Source organism: Ambystoma mexicanum, chromosome 7p, assembly GCF_040938575.1.
Source record: "Ambystoma mexicanum isolate Mex_15411 chromosome 7p, UKY_AmexF1_1, whole genome shotgun sequence".
In the NCBI taxonomy this organism is placed as follows: domain Eukaryota; kingdom Metazoa; phylum Chordata; class Amphibia; order Caudata; family Ambystomatidae; genus Ambystoma; species Ambystoma mexicanum.
This window is the reverse complement of record NC_090939.1, coordinates 149,653,940-149,670,649: the sequence shown is the minus strand read 5'-3', so window position 1 is coordinate 149,670,649 and position 16,710 is coordinate 149,653,940. Positions and strand designations below refer to the sequence as shown.

Below are 16,710 nucleotides of genomic sequence, written 5' to 3'. Positions count from 1 at the left end.
CTAGTTTGAGTTTCGTGTGGTGAGTAATGTGGATAAGCTGTCGTTTGCACTCTCCAGACCGCTGCGCCGAAGTGTGATGCACAAAAGAACGTTGCGCTTAGTTTAGCGCACATTACATCGCGCCTTGGCCCAGTAATGAAACCAGGCCTTTCAGGTAAGGAAGGGGGCGAGGGAACACATGTGGTAAGGTGACGGGGATGGGGTGGTGGTGCGGCACTGCAGGTTTGGAGTGGTGGTGGTGACCACCCGAACGTGAGCGAGAGGAGGTTGGAGGAGAAAGTGTGACTTTTCTCAGGGCTGTCTTTAACCAGGCAACCCCCTCAACGGTGCTCTTTTAAAAGCGACCTGTTGACATTGAACCGAAATTGAGGGTTAGTTGATCGGGGTAGTGATTGGTCCTGCAGGTTTCTGTATCAGGCACAAGCTCATGACCCCACTTTTGATTGCATTGTGCTGACATCGGATGGGCTTCTTTGTAGTTGTAATCTAGACTGATGTCCTCCTTTCTGTGTTTGATATTAAAGATAAGGGATGATTCTCTTATCATTTTAACCAAACCTGAAGGTGTTGGAGTATTCTTAATTGTATGTTTGCATTTTATTACCATTTATAAAGTGCTTTGTGCCAAAGTGCTGTACAAGAATTAGAATAAACGGTACAAAATATGAAGCAGATAAAATACCATAATCAATAGCAGTCAGAAGGAAACGAATTAGTAGAAAAACAGGACAGAAGATGAGCATTTTACCTAGTATGAAAAATGTGTAGTGAGGGAGAAGACCGAATGTCAGGAGGGAGAGAGTTCCAGAGTCTTGGTGTAAGAAGCAAAGAAGAGCGGATACAAGAAGGTGCACGGGGAGATATTGGGACAGAAAGTAGATTCAGGTTTTGAGATTGTTGAGAGCGGGAGTACAGTGATATCAGAGAAAACAGGTGAAGGGGGCTTAGCCATGGTCACATTTAAAGACAATAGTAAGAAAGTGGAAAAAGGGACAGGATTCTAATTGTTATTGGTATCATTCTTCGAGCGCCATAAATTGGTTTGAAACCGGATGGTCAGGGGTTGGTTCTGGCATTCGTTTAGGTTGTGTGTTGTGGAAGTTGGTTTTCCTGATTTTCAGGGGGTTCTGTATTGTGCCGATTTTCCTTGCAAGGTGTTGAAAGGTTTTCACACCATAGTGGAAAAGATGGAGACTCTGTGTCTTTGTCTGCAGAATTTCCTGGTTTCTATTAGCTTGTCATTTCAACATCTGGTTTGACTCCCCTTCAAACCCGATGACACAATCTCTCACAGACAACCTAGAAGCCTTCAACCTGGCACAACGCATCTCCATGGCCACCCACACTGGTGGCCATAACCTCAATACGGTCTTTAGCACCACAAACACCATATCCACATTGCCCCCAAACCCCCTAACATGGACAGATCACTCAGAAATATTCTTCTCCGTACCAGTCTCGACCGGGGCCCGCACCCAACCACCTCACCTCTCACTCCACGCTGGAACAAAGTAGTTATTACCCCAGATCTAGCCAACCCACTTCTCACTCCCAGCACTCTCCCTCCAGGAAGCCCCCAGCCCCCAACAAATTCTTCAACCTCTGGCTCTCGAATGCCCTGCACCCCTCATCCCACCTAACTGGCCCTCTCAGAGATCAGGCCCCACACCCATGGGAACACTGCCAACCTAAAATCGCTAAAAACCCTCAAACACCACCTGGGACGGACCTGGAGAACCAACCCAACCGCCCAGAACAAAACCGCCCTAGCAAGACTAACAAGGGAATACAGATTGGAAATCATAAAAACCAACAAAGCATTTTATGGGAACAGAATCTTAAACTCCTGCAAGCTCAGCAGGAAACTGCATAGAATAATTTCTGAATTCAATTCTCTGGGCTGCAGTAACCCCTCTCCCCTCCCCCCACATCCAACTCCCAATCCCTATGCAATGCCCTATCAGTACACAAAATAGAGGTGTTTTCTGTACCAGCACAAACACAGCCCATTGTCCTGTTCTTGGGTGGATTGCCCCCAGGCGAGTCTCAACCAAGTCTTTAGCTCACTGTCCCTTTCAAAGAGGAGAACTATCCCTGCATATCAGTCTTAGTTCTGCCCAGGGGCACTCCAGGACCGAAATGCCAGGCAATTCTCCTCTGAACAAGAGTACCAACAGCAACCCCATACATGTGTTTCAGCCTTGTTGGGCAGAATCAGTGAGGTGGTGCTGTGCCTCTCTGAGAACAGTAAGCAAGTGGTCAATGCCTGGATCCCCCTGGTAACTTAGGATGCGACCCAAAGTTACTTAATATGCAAAACAGTGGTTTCTGGGAGTCTCTCTACTGGCACAAACACAGCCCATTGACCTGTTCTTGGCTGGATGGCCCCCAGGAGAGACTCCCAGAACCCCCCTTGTTTTGCCTTATCAGTACACTTCCACAATGTCCCTATCGACAGAGACTCTGCCATCATCTCTAAATTAGAAATAATGCTCCTGCCCATTCCCCATCCACAGCATGTCCTGTCCAAACCCCCTCCCGATACAAACCTTTGCCTCTTTCTCTCCAATCACACAGCAGGGGTTCCTCTCACTTCTAGCACCAAGCCGCTCCCATCAGATTCCCCTGAGGACCCCTGTCCCCAGACACTCCTCAAAAACATCCTAGCCTCAACGTGTGCAAGCAGTATCGCACGCTCAACCCTCAACCACTCCCTAACATCAGGAACCTTCCCGGAAACATTAAAAACCTCCTACATCAAACCCCTCCTCAAAAAGCCTATGCTAGACCCACTCCTCCTGCAGAACTAACGGCCCATCTTCAACACCCACTGCATGGCCAAACACATAGGCCACACAGCATACATGCAGCTTGGCCATTTCACTAAAGCCAACAACTTCCTGGACCCCGCCCAATCTAGCTTCAGACCGCTCTGAGGAATGGAGACCTCCCTACTGACCGTCTGGGATGACCTAAAAAGAACAGCGGCTGCAGAAGGTTGTGCTGTACTGATTCTCCTTGATCTCTCTGCCGCCTTCGACACCATCGACCACACCATTCTCCTGGACAGGCTACACTCTTTCGGAATCAAAGACACTGCCTTTCTCTTGGATCTCCTCTTTCATCTCTAATCGCTCACAAATCCTGCTCCTCCACCTTTTCACCTCTATTCCATGACCAGTACCAAAAGGTGTCCCACAAGGAGATCCCTAAGTCCCCTCCTCTTCAACATCTATCTGAACCCACTCCCCGCACTCATCTGCTCCCACAATCTCCCCTGCTACAACTTTGCAGACGACACCCAGCTCATCCTTAAAATCGCCAGGCTCCAACCATCCAGATCTGTCATCATGACTCTCGAATATTGACTACTGGATGATGACCAACCGCCTCATCCTCAATCCTGGGAAAACAGAAATCCTAGTCTGAGGGAAAAAAGCCCTCCTTCCCACACCTGTCTCCCTGGTCTCAATCCCTAGCTCCTCCCTCCCCGGGAACCTCCACCTCAGTGAAAAACCTTGGATGCACACTGGACACGGACTTATCCCTCTCCCCACACATCAATTCCTATTTATTTATTTCATTTGTTGATAGCGCCCAAACCCGGAGGTATCGCGGTGCTAGGTTAAATTGGGAAGCAAACAGTTGGTACACAGAAGGAAAGCAGTTGCTGGGTTACATTAATAGTACAATTACAGTAGTAATGGTAATAGGACAGCAGTAGGGTGTATCTGTTGAACAGAATGGTTTGTGTTTTTTGCGTAAAATCAGGTAAAACGGTATACAGGTTCTGGATACAGACGGTTCTGTACCCGGAACCTGTTTCTTCCATCTACGCATCCTCAGGCGTATCTTCCCATAACTTTCCCATCCTCACTGTTTCTCTCCCATCAGCTCCATCATCCTCTCCCACTTAGACTATGCAAACTACCGTTACCTAGGTGCTCTGGCATTTCAGCTAAGGAGACTCCAAAGAATCCAAAATGCTGCGGCCCGTCTGATCATTAGCCTCTCTACCTGAGAACACATCAGCGCTACACTAAGAGTCCTCCACTGGCTCCCTATTGGTCGATGCACTACCTTTAAAGCCATGTGCATCACTCACCGTGCCATCCACAACACTGACCCGGGATTCCTCCAAGACAAAGTCACTCGCTACCACGCCTCAAGGACACTCAGATCTGGTACAGCATCTCTCCTAGTTGTGCCACATTACAACTGCGCCAGACAGGGTGGATCCTCCTTCTCTGTCCAAGCACTGCTCATCCGGAACTCGCTGCTGTTGCACATCTGCAACATTGACAATCACTTGGCATTCAGAAAGGCCCTCAAATCCTGGCCCTTCCCTTCCTCCTCTTGAAACCCTCTTGCATTGTATACTGTTGATACGTGCACAGGAACACCGGCCCAAACCCAACAACATACTTATCCACCCAAACCTCCATGGATGCCGGCAGCTTCCGCAGTGGCACACTGCGCCACAATTTTCACACCTCCAACACCCCACTCACACACAGACGATCGTACATCACTCCCCTATCCCTCTGGGCCCCTCTCACACTACTCAGACTTCAATCTAGGGGGACCACAACAGGCGAGACCAGCCAATCGCATTGGACCTAGAAAAAATAAACATTGAAGATGAACTGCATCTGAGTTTAAGGTATGTATACCTTGCACCACATCTGTGGACACAGGCTGCAGGCACGGCCACCCATCCATGCACTCTAGGATGCTGCTATGGCTATGCAATTCTGGTCTAGCAGCTCGCATAGCCATCCACTCTGAAATCCTTGACGTACCTCAACACCTCTGCCATTGGTATACAGCGACAACCTATGAAAAATGTCGGTCTTGTTGGGCACACATCGAATGTTGGACACTAGCATTCTATCCTAAACCACCAATACCACGCGCCCACGTTCCTGACCTCCGGGCTGCTTACTGGAGCTTAGCCAGCCCACCTGAGTCCGAACTTGGCAAAATGCACACACACATCTTTTAATTAACTCTTAGAATCTCCCACACATGGGCTACGATTACTGAGGGCGTTCCAATCACACAGATCATTGAGGCCAAACAAATGCGCTTTATAAATGACGAATACAATACAATACAATCTTAAACCTCTAGTTGGTTGTGTTTGGGTGGTAATGTGAGATTTTGCTTTGGATGTGTTCTGCGCCTTGTCCTTGGAAAGCTTTGCGAGCGGTAGAAAGAGATCTGGAGTGGATTATTTTATTTTTAATCGTAACCAGTGCAATGCTCTAAGAGCTTGTGTTATACGTTCCCTACTGTTGTGTTTGTGTAATAGTCTGCTGGCTGTGTTTGGGTAGATAGCATATCATGTTAATATCCTTTTTGAGAGGTAGGCTGCCATACCTAGATAAAAGCTGTTGGCCTAATCGATTCTTGAGAGAACCACTGATATGATGGGCAACATTCTGCATGGGAATGTTAGATGGGGCATAATCCCTCTGACTGCTCGTAGATGGCAGAAATGTGTTTTGACTATTGCATTGACGGCTTCCAGTGTGAGGCCGCTGTCCATTATAATGACATAATTCTTGATCACTTTAGATGTTCTGCCGCAGCTACCCATTTCCAGAGGTCATGGTAGAGGTGATTCTGGATCTGCATGTGACCAGACTATCATTATTTCTATTTTGTCTGAGTTGAGTTTTAGGTTTTAAGCCAATGCCCTTAATGCCATAAGCCATTTGCTGAGGGTGATACCCGAGTTTTTCTTGCTGATCGTATTGTACATGGCTTGTGTGTAGCAAGTGAGATCTTATGATTTTGTGATTTTCATCAATAGGGCCGTATAGATGTTAAGGTGCTTAATCCTTGGGAAACTCCCCAAGTTACGATCCATGGGTTCATACTGAAAGGGAGAAGCCAGGTAATTTCTGTGCTGTCCAGTTTCTTCAAGCCATCTCATTAGTCTAGTGTGTCGAAGGCCTTTGAGATGTCCAGTCTGAGTGTTCAGGTGGTGTTTTCGTTCACAGATATTTTGAGGTCTCCCCAGATAGGTACTACTGTCCATTAGTTGCCCCTCATAGGTCTAAAACCGACTTATGAGCGGTCTAATAGGCTATTAGCCTCTACATGCTCTGGATTTTGGCTGCATACATAGTTTTGAAGAATTATGGCTGGTTTCCGCTATGTTTAAGGTAGGTGGCTAGTTGGAGAGGTCTTATGGGCGTGCAGCTGTGTTTTTTAACAGCAGTTTGATATAAACAGTCTTAAATGATTTTGGTATGATTCCTGTTACAAGTGAGTAGTTCATCGGTTTGCGAATTTAGAGGGCTGGTGTTTCCTGGGAGAGGATCTCTTTGTAGATATCCAGGGGGCACTGAAGGTGTGTGTATGTGTGTGCGTATGTGTGTGTGTATGAGAATGCTTGGATGCAAATGTGTAGTTGTGAGTACGTGTTTGCAAAAGTGTGTGTGCGCACGTGTTCCTCCATGATAGTGTGTGAATGTATGTCCATATGTGTGCACGAGACCGCGTGTCTGTGTTTCTGTGAGAGTGCACATGCTGGTTTATCAGTGTGTGAGTAGCTGGATGTGTATAATTGTGTGTGGGGGGTGTGTGTTTAATCGTGAATGTCTGTAGGTCTTTGAGTGCATGTGTCGGTGTTTTGTGGGTGAGAATGCACACACACATATTGGAGGAGTAGATAGCTTATCGTGTTAATATCCTGCATACAAGGAGCTTACCTTAGCATACGTTAAATTACTTTATATGTAAATACATGGCATATGGTGTTAGCATAAAGACATATTTTGTCAGTGCACATGGTGCGTGTTCCTGGGCACGCGATAACATATGATGTGAGTACCAGGCCATATCACGATAGTACCCGTCATAGGCAGTGCTTTAAGTCGGGTAAGAAATTGAGGGGGGGCTCATTTGGGGGTGTGGCTAGTCTGATGGGCGCGACCGAAAACTTGAAGGCGTGGTCTAAAGAAGAGCATGTAAAAATGAACAGGGGTGGTCAAGTCTACATAACTAAGTGCATACTGCAACACTGCTGGTACAACCAAACCGTGTGGTCCTGGGCAAATCATTTAATTGCAGCACTTAAAGTCCTGGTGTAGTAAATAGTGACAAAGCAGTAGTGAGAATATCTGTGCACATTTGGTGGCGTTTGAGATTAGCATCTGTGTGCCTATGCCTCTGTGTTGCCACATTATAGACGGCTCCAACGTTGGCGTGGTGTAACTGCGAGTTCTTTACAAACTGTTTTCCATACATGCACATTCATGTACGTGTGCGAGTGACCGGGTGTGAACCTTTTGGTGGGGATTTAAGCATGCGTGCGTGTCTATGTGTCCGCAGACACGTGTGTGAAATTGCACGTATGCGTGTCAATATGTAGTGGCTTTTGCCATGTGTATAGTCATATGACCGCAACGCATGCTACATATGGCGTGAATACCTGGAATACATGTGTGTAGCATGCCAATAGCTGCCACATGAATGGAGCACATCGTCATATGATGGAGGTGGGACTCCCGAGAATATTAGCCCCCTGATCTGCTGTGCAAGAGTGATACACCATTTCACGACACCCCTGCCATACACACACACTCATACATCTATGTATTCCAAAATCATACACCCGAAGGCCCACACCGCACGGTTATTCATGCTCTTCCAGTACACCCATCAATTAAAACCACGACACATAAACTTACACAAAGCAAGACATGCTGGCCTTGCCGATGCTTACTTACATTTCACTCCAAATGTTGTCAGAAAAATAATGTTACACCAGGCCAATTTGCACAGGACCACACTACTTAGTCAAGAGGCGTAGCCAAATGTTGAACTCCGGGCCTCGTTACCAGTTTGGTGATAATACAGCTGTATGAGGTCCTCTGCTCTGTTCATCTGCACTCTACGTCGACATCCTAAAACTAGGCCTCATTTGAAGCAAACCGAAGAAAAGAAAACCAAGTGTGAACATGAATTCCTGGACAGACACTATTAGGGTAACTTTTAGGTCATTGTTTTAGGCCTAATCAAAGCCGCAGGGGGCTGGGCGATGATCAATGAGAAGTGCTTAGATATCACGAACTAAAAGGGGCGCATAAAATGTGCTTTCTTTCTGGTGTTGGGCTACAGGGCGCCCAGCAGTGGACGTGTTAACACGCCACCCGGCTGAACGAGCCGTGGCATTCCTCTCGCGGGGGGACACGCATTGCAGCCAGTGTGGAAGAGGCACTAATTTTAGAAAGGTGCTCAGAGTGTGCCCGGCCGTCACTCTGCTGGTGCCCCTGCCGCCGAGAGGACGGGCACGGCTGGCGGGCGCCATCTTGCCCTCACTCACGCGAAGCCCCCCTGCTCGCTGTCCCCGGGTTTCTGGCCAGGTTCTTCTGAAGGGAGTGGCCGCTCGCACTCCGGACAGTGGGGGCCCTAAAGGTGAGTCTTCCTCGAACTTGTTTTCAATGTGTTTGCCTTTGGGTTCGTGTGTGTGGGAACTGCGGCCTGCTCAGGCCAGTCTGTTATCTGTGCACCGCTGACGGCTCCCAGCAGCTGCCGCGGGGCTGCGGGGGCGGCGGTGTCTCTGGAGCGACGACCCCCTCTGCCTGGGAGCCAGGAAAGGCCGCCATTTGGAGTGGGTTAGGCGCTTAACGCCGACGAAATGATAACCTGGGCGCACCCTGGATTGAACGAAATGTGAACCAGGCACCTATTATTATTCCTTCCCAAATAACGGATATTGAATCAAGCGCGTTGGTCTTTGAAAGATGAACATATTCAGACATAAAGCCAATTATGCTTGAGCTGGAAAGTTAGCTTAGTGGGTTCAGTATTTGTTGTAGAAGTGTGTACAGACCAGACATGATCCAGGTTACAATCTCCTGCTGCTGGTTTGTTGGGCAATAGTAAAACCCGCTGTTTACTGTGTGCCAAACGGTGGCAGAAAGTGCTACATACAAAGCGCGTTATGGTGTACACGACATATTTCTTTAAAGGCTCGGAGTTCAGTTTGCCGTCCACTCAATGCAAGCTGAAGAGAATAACACTAATGCGTTTGTATATTGTGCTTGCAACATGAGCGTAACACAATATGGTGCCTAGTACTCCCTATTGAGACATCGACACAATCATACATAGAATTGTACATGTTTCACTGCCAACTATGGGGAAATATTCCACTGAGAGTCAGTCAGTAAAGGCGCCCTTAAAGACACTTTCCAAGAACAGCAGGGGACTCCATTATATTATTTAACCTGATGTTCTGCATTTATGGTGGGCAGGGAGTGGGGGGTGCACAAACTAGGCAGCGCTGCGGAGGGGACACCCCTCATGCGAAAGCGCAGACAAGTAACCTGGGGGCATGGGTGTAATTTTAGGGGGGGACAGGGGTGTTTGTCCCCCCAACTTTCATGTCACACCATTTTGTCCTCATTCATGTGGCTGGGGCACATTTTCTTCAGATGTCATGTCCCTCCCCAACATTTTCAGCAAAGTTACTCCACTGCCCGGGGGGGGGGGGGGGGGGGGGGGGGGCAAGGAGGTCACAGTGGAGGGGGGTATGGGCAGAACACATGCTGGAGACACATGGTCTGCCCCATACCCCTCCCCTCGCAATCAGCTACAAAGAGACAGGCAGGGTGAGGGCTGTAGCAAGGTGCCAACACACATTAACATATGCAGTACCCACAAGAGGGATCAGGGAAGCAGGAAGGAATAACAAGGAGATGGGAATTTAATCGATAGGTCAAGTTTTTGTACAAGCAAAAGATCCATTTTATTAAATCGAACTATATATACAACCACCTAATACATCATCAAAACCTACATAAATGTCTCCAAAATCCTAAGTACAATGCTCAATAGCTCACTCACATAACAAAACACAAATAAACATGTACCGATTAATACATTTCAATACATTTTGACATTCAGATAAAACCAGTCACAATGGCTGGACATAACACAGTGATGGTAAATTCCACCTAATTTTTCGTTTTGCCAATTAATAAAATTGATCTTTTGCTTTTTCAAAAACTTGACCTATCGATTAAATTCCCATCTCCTTGTTATTTGTTTTGAGGTAGATGTTCAGTTTTCCCTCTTTTAACCAAAAAAAGCTTGTGGCTGCCTATGTGCGATTCATTTTTGTAATGGTTTTCCTATTGTATAATGACACTTTGCCCTTTGTGCCAGTAATAATGCAACTGCAAGAGTACACGTCTGTGCAGCCTGTGCCAATGTAGGTCAGTACCCGCAAGCAAGAAAGCAACGTATCTTGCTTTGCCCTTAATGCCAGTATTAATGGCACCGTAAGAAACCATGTCTATACAGCCAATGCCAATATAAGCAAGTCTCAGCACACACAAATACTGATGTTGTTTTGCCCTTAATGGCAGTATTAATGGCACTGTAAGAAACCATGTCTATACAGCTAATGGCAATATAAGCAAGTCTCAGCACACACAAATACTGATGTTGTTTTGCCCTTAATGGCAGTACTAATGGCACTGTAAGAAACCATGTCTATACAGCCAATGCCAATATAAGCAAGTCTCAGCACACACAAATACTGATGTTGTTTTGCCCTTAATGGCAGTATTAATGGCACCTTAAGAAACCATGTCTATACAGCTAATGGCAATATAAGCAAGTCTCAGCACACACAAATACTGATGTTGCTTTGCCCTTAATGGCAGTAATATTGCTATGATAAGAAGCCATGTCCAAGCAGCCTGTCCTAATACAGACCAGTAACCTCATGCAAGAACATTCATTATGCTGTAACCTTAATGCTAGAAATAATGCATGCCACTGTGAGAAACCATGGACGTGCATGATGTGCCAATATAGCCCAGTATTCCCTTAAAGGCCAGTATCCGCACGTAAGAATGCTTATGTTGCTCTGACCTTCATACCAGTAATAATGCCACTGAAAGAAGACATGTCCATGCAGGCTGTGCCAATATAGGCCATAGTCTGAATGCAAGAACACTCATGTTGCTTTTCCAGTAATGATGTCACTCTAAGAAACCATGGACGTGCATGATGTGCCAATATACCCCAGTATTCCCTTACAGGCCAGTATCCGCACTTAAAATTTCTCAAGTTGCTATGACCTTCATACCAGTAATAATGCCACTGAAAGAAGACATGTCCATGCAGGCAGTGCCAATATAGGCCATAGCCTGAATGCAAGAAAACTCATGTTGCTTTTCCAGTAATGATGTCACTGTAAGAAACCATATCCATGCAACTTGTCCCAACATAGGCATGTCCGCATGCAAGCACACTCATGTTGCTTTGCCCTTAATTCCATACTAATGTCATTGTAAGCAATCAAGTCTAAGCAGCCTGTGCCAACTGAAGCCAATACTCACAAAAGAACACTCTAAATGCTTTGCCCTTAATGCCAGTAGTAATAAAGCCTGTAAAATAAATAAAAATAAATGTTCAGCTTCAATGAGTCTCATATTTCACCTGTAATTCAGCTCTATTTCTAAATCCCACAGCAGCATACATACATACTATGTACACACACACACCCATACTGCCTCTCAGCCATTCAAGCAAACTCTCTCTGATACACACACACACATTCACATAAGTGCCCGTACCACGCCAACGCAGGGGGGTTAGGAGTTATGAACCTGCCGCAAAACAAAAGGGGTGATGGCTGGAAGGTTTTGAATTGATCTTAACCTCTGGCATTTCTCTGGGCAACCCCTTAGGCCATCGTTCTTTGCCTGCCAAGCCATTACAAAAGGGGAAGACCACATGCAAATCAGGCTTGGTCTCACCCCAAAAGGGGCAGTCCAGCCCAAACTGTTAGGTCACACCCCTTTTGCACGAGACCACAAGGATCCCCAAACATGTTTCGGCCTTGTTGGGTCTCATCAGTGAGGAGTAGCTTGGGTGTCTAGGCCCAGGAGGCACGGGACCCACGTCTGGGCATACCCGTCCCACTCGCGATGTCTACAGCAAAACAAAAGTGGTGATGGCTGGAACGTTTCGAATTAATCATAACCTATGGCATTGCTTTGGGGTGGGACCAAGCCTGATTTGCATATGATCTTTCCCCTTTGTAATGGCTTGGCAGGCGAAGAGCAATGGTCTGGAGGGTTGCCCAGAGCAATACCAGAAGGTAGGATTAATTCCAAACCTTCCAGCCATCGCCATTTAGTTTTACAATCGGGCTCGGTGGGATCTACATTCTTGCCCAATGCTCTGCCTGAGACAGGCAGGGAGTGTGAAGTGTGAAGAGCACTTGTTAGTCCCCCAAGGATGGATATCCAATGCCTATGGATGAGAAACCAAGGGGTGACAGAAGGCATGTCCTTTTAATGCCTTTCAGAGGGCTGTGTAATATATGGGGCCTCGGCGCTGATCTTCCTGGACATAATGCATACACAATGCTGTAAAGGGTGTTAGAAAGGCCACCAGTCTTTGCTTTTGCAAAGATTCTATACATGCTTGGATTCTCTGCAAATGCAAAGATACATATGCTTTATGGAGCCAGTGAAAGCCACCCACTTCATAATGCGTCTGAAAAATAGTTCTTTTAACTTTTTTTTGTGCTGCCACAATGATTTCCGGGAGCCACGTGAATAGCATGGGTGGTGTCCCAGAGGACCCCCCCACCCCCCGTGTACACCACCCTCCACTAAAACGATCATGTCTGACAGAAGTCTGTAGGTACGCTTATCTCACTGCCCCAATAAGGTTGTAGCCTCAGATGTGTTTGCATGTTAGAAGGTGATTAGTAACGTCAACGTAATCTCTAAATCCATTTGTTAAAACAGGTCAAAAGGTCGAGTTTCTTATCCCGGTGCCAAGATCCTCTACAAAATGCAGTGAAATCCTCAGGATACTGTTGATCATTCGGAGAGTCAGGGTTCTGTTAGTGGCTTGGAGGCGCTTATTATGCGACACGTTTCTTTATTGTGCTCCACAGCCGTAAGAAAAGAAAGGAAAGAAAACTAGCACTAAAGATCCCATAAAACCCATTGTCACGTGATTGGCTTATGGACCAATCCCAGCTCTTAGTACGAAAGCAGTCTGTCCTCTTTTCGAGCGCGAGCGTGCGTACCTCAGTATGATGCTCCCATAGGCAAGAAAAAGCAGACATGACAAGATTGACCATCACCAACTCGAATAACCAGGGTCAACACCGACCATCTCAGAAGAACACCTGGCCTGATTAAAATCCACCTGTTGCTTAAGCAGAAAAAAGATCAGGGAGGAAGTATGGGGAGGGATAATCCTTGCCTCCTCCCCATTAATGGAATCCATACTCTACATCACAAAGCTAAGAATATTTGACATTGTAGGTCACAGAGGGTTACTATTTTGCACGTTCAAATCCCATCAACGACAGACTGTGAGGTGCGCACATGGGTTTATAGTGGAAAGTGCTGTCGTTGGACCAGCCATCCTCCCCAAGGATGTCCTCCAACTTGGCCCCAGACCAAAACACCTTAGAAGCCAAAGACCTTCTAGTGGAATGGGCACCAAAGATGCGAATATCGATCTATGCCTGAGTCATCGCACACCGAACCCACTTGGCTAGAGTGAAGGAGGAAACAGCACGGAAAGACTTGTGGAACAAAATAAACAACTAGTCCTCAGTCTTTTGTAGGCTGGCCACCCAGTCTTCATATGTACACAAACATCACACTGCACAAAGCTTGGGGAAGGGAAAGAGAGATATTACCAATTTGGCAGACAGTGTCTGAAGGGTCAAATCTGTGTTATCTGGTCACTCCCTGAACAGAGACAGGACACCATTAATGTCCAATAGACAACTGTATTTTAAGGAATACAGAGGACGAGAAACACTATTGCCCTTGAGAAGTCTACAGATCAGAGGATGTTCCCCCAGTGTAAAACCACCCACCAAAGCATGTCTAGCAGAGATTTTGAACATGTAAGTGTTGACAGTTTGATAGTACAATTTGGAGGCAACATATGCCCAAATATTAACTGCCTATGTTAATGCGGGGCAAAAGGAATCCAGACTCTGTTTTAAACACCAGCGATGACACACCCTCCAGGCTTCAACATAGGCCTTGAACCAACTGGGAGCCCAGGAATCTCTGCAGAGAGATGAAGCCCTCTCTGAAATGCCTTTGGGAAGTTAGCATTCCCTCGAGATCAGACAAGCCATCAGTTGCACCGACTTGTCGAGGTCCAAACATTGAAGCTGACGATGCAGGCCTAAAAGCAGGTCTCTGAAAACTGGAAACAAAACTGGAGCTTCAACTGCCATTTCCAGGGCTAACGGTTACCATTGTTGCACCATCTAGAATGGCGTCACCAGCATTGTGTCGTGCAAATTAACCTGAAATAGATTGTGCACTATAATTGCAAAAGAAGGGAATGCCTAATGCCCTCCTGGCCCCTAAAACTGGAAGAAGGATCTGGAATCCAACTAAAGAAGACGGGCATATGAGTGTTTAGGTGGGACGAAAAGAGATACTAGGAAAGGGGCTGTCTTTCTCTGCAATCTGAGAAACAAAGAGCCATGGAGTCTCCAGTCACTGGAGTCTGTCCATTGACAAGAGCCCCAATCGGTTACCAGATACAATGAGCCCAGAAAATACTCTTCCTAGACCTAGATGCAAACCTGCAGGCAAAGTTCTTTTCCTGCTCCACCAGAGTCCAAGAGTGACTACCCTTCAGCTGGTTTATAGGTCGGACCCCGGTTATGTTTTGCATCAACAGCCTCACCACACAGTGAGAGTACCTGTGTGCAAAGCACATGATTGCACATTAAGCATTTCCAAGCACTTTACATGCCATAACAACTCCAAGAGGAGAGCACAGCTCTGTGGCCATGGATCTTAAGAAACCTGGTATCGGGTCACAGGGGCTACCACTTCATGCAGACATGGTCAGACAGGGGTCTGGAGAGAGCTGGCCAACTTTTCCGGGGTGGATCCTTCATTGAATATAAACCCCTTACCAAAATCCTGGAAAAAAGCTCCCTGAATGTGTTTGAATACCTATGCCTAAAGGGCCTCATGTCCGATCCCAAATGTCTCTCGGAGATCTCGTGCCCCCTCAGACCCTTTGAGAAAACTCTAAGTGAAGCCCCGGGGAGGAAGGCCATACTGTCCAGGTTATAGAAGGTGCTGGTAACCATAGAGCTAGAAGGAAGGCAGTGATTCAAACAATTCTGGGAGGAAAAAGCGGGAGGGGAAATCCCAGACTCCACCTGGAAAACCATGTGCAAATTGATACTCTCAGGAAATGTATACACTTTAGTAATGGAGCACAACTTTAAGCTACTCCACTACTGGCACCTGCCCCCCTGCCTGAGATTGACAAAGATGTTCTCGGGATCTTCCCCGCCTTGTCCGAGGGAAGGTGGTGAGGTGGGGTCGTGGTACCATTTGTGGTGGGAATGTCCAAAGGTGGGAATATATTGGGCCAAAGTACTTAGCTGGATCAAAAACATGGTATGAACTGCCACAGACCTTTACCCCCTCCAGATCTCACTGGGTGCCCCAGAAATGAAAAATGGTGAGCTTAGACTCCCAAAACTAGTAGATTCAATACTGAGAGTGGGGAGAGTAACCTTGACCCAAAACTGGAAGGACAGAGTCAACCAGTCAAACAACTGATGGTAAAATTATGGGACGTTTTTACTTATGAAAAATTGGCAGCGATGGTCAACGACCATGTGGAGACATTCTCCCTGGAGTGGGGAACCTTCATGGTGAAATGGGGTTGTGGAAGCATAAGCTTTTGACGTGGTTCCCGAAGTTAGTGTGAATGTCGGCCTCCGAGCCCTCCAGCAGGGGAGATTAGCGTTGAACCCAGGGGGGTAATGTGAAGAACCCTTGCCTAGTCCTGATGCGACACCCTTGACTGATAGGTGTTTGCTCGTTGTCCTGTCGCCTGGAATGATCACTGTGACTTTATTTCAGGAGGGTGAGTAGCGGCGGGTGGTGGGATGGGGAAGGTTGTGGTTGTTTCTTTGCTGACATGTTGTGATTGTGTATCTTTTAAAAAGCCAATAAACACCAAAGTAAAAAAAAAAACGTTATCAAGCCACTTTTGAAAAAGTCTAATCTGGACACATCTGCACTGCATTCCGTGGCCAGGCAAACTACCGGTGATGGTTGATGTCAACCAACTGCAGAGTTTTTTTGAAAGGGAGTCCTTGTTGGACCCGTTCCAGTCAGGATTCAGACCTAGTTTGGGACTGAGACAGCCCTCTTGGCAGTGCAGGATGACTTGTTAGAAGCCGAGGATAATGGAGATCTCTCCTTATTGATAATGTTGGATCTCTCTGCGGCTTTCGACACGGTAGATCGCTCTATACTGCTCAGTCGCCTGAAAAGTCTCAGACCATGCCCTGAAATGGTTAGACTCTTTTTTTGTCCGATCAACATCATCGGGTGAATTTTTTTTCTTTTCTTTCAGACCCCATTTATATTGGTTGTGGGTTCCACAGGGCGCCTCTCTCTCGCCTCTACTTTTTAATCTTTATTTGCGGCCATTGATGAATGTCCTGAGGAGTCATCAGATTATAGTCCACTCTTATGCCGATGACACCCAGGTTTTCATCAAAATAGAGGATACTGATCATACTTTTCTTAGGCTTAATCAATGTCTAGAGGAAGCCAACTATTGTTGGCAAATCAGTTGCAATTAAATCCAGCTAAGACTGAGGTTGCCCTGTTTGGGCCAAAACACGTTCTCACTGTGGGAAAA

The 16,710-nt window shown here is 46.7% G+C and overlaps 1 protein-coding gene across 1 annotated transcript in view; it reads left to right on the top strand.

Annotated features, from left to right (window-relative positions):
* The first annotated feature begins 8,271 nt into the window (after window positions 1–8,271).
* The window catches only part of STYXL2 (serine/threonine/tyrosine interacting like 2), a 153,408-nt gene continuing 144,969 nt past the window's right edge, over window positions 8,272–16,710 (top strand). The window contains exon 1 of the mRNA XM_069635961.1: window positions 8,272–8,430. The gene's annotated coding sequence lies outside the window, so the exon portion shown is untranslated. The remainder of the gene's footprint in view (window positions 8,431–16,710) is intronic.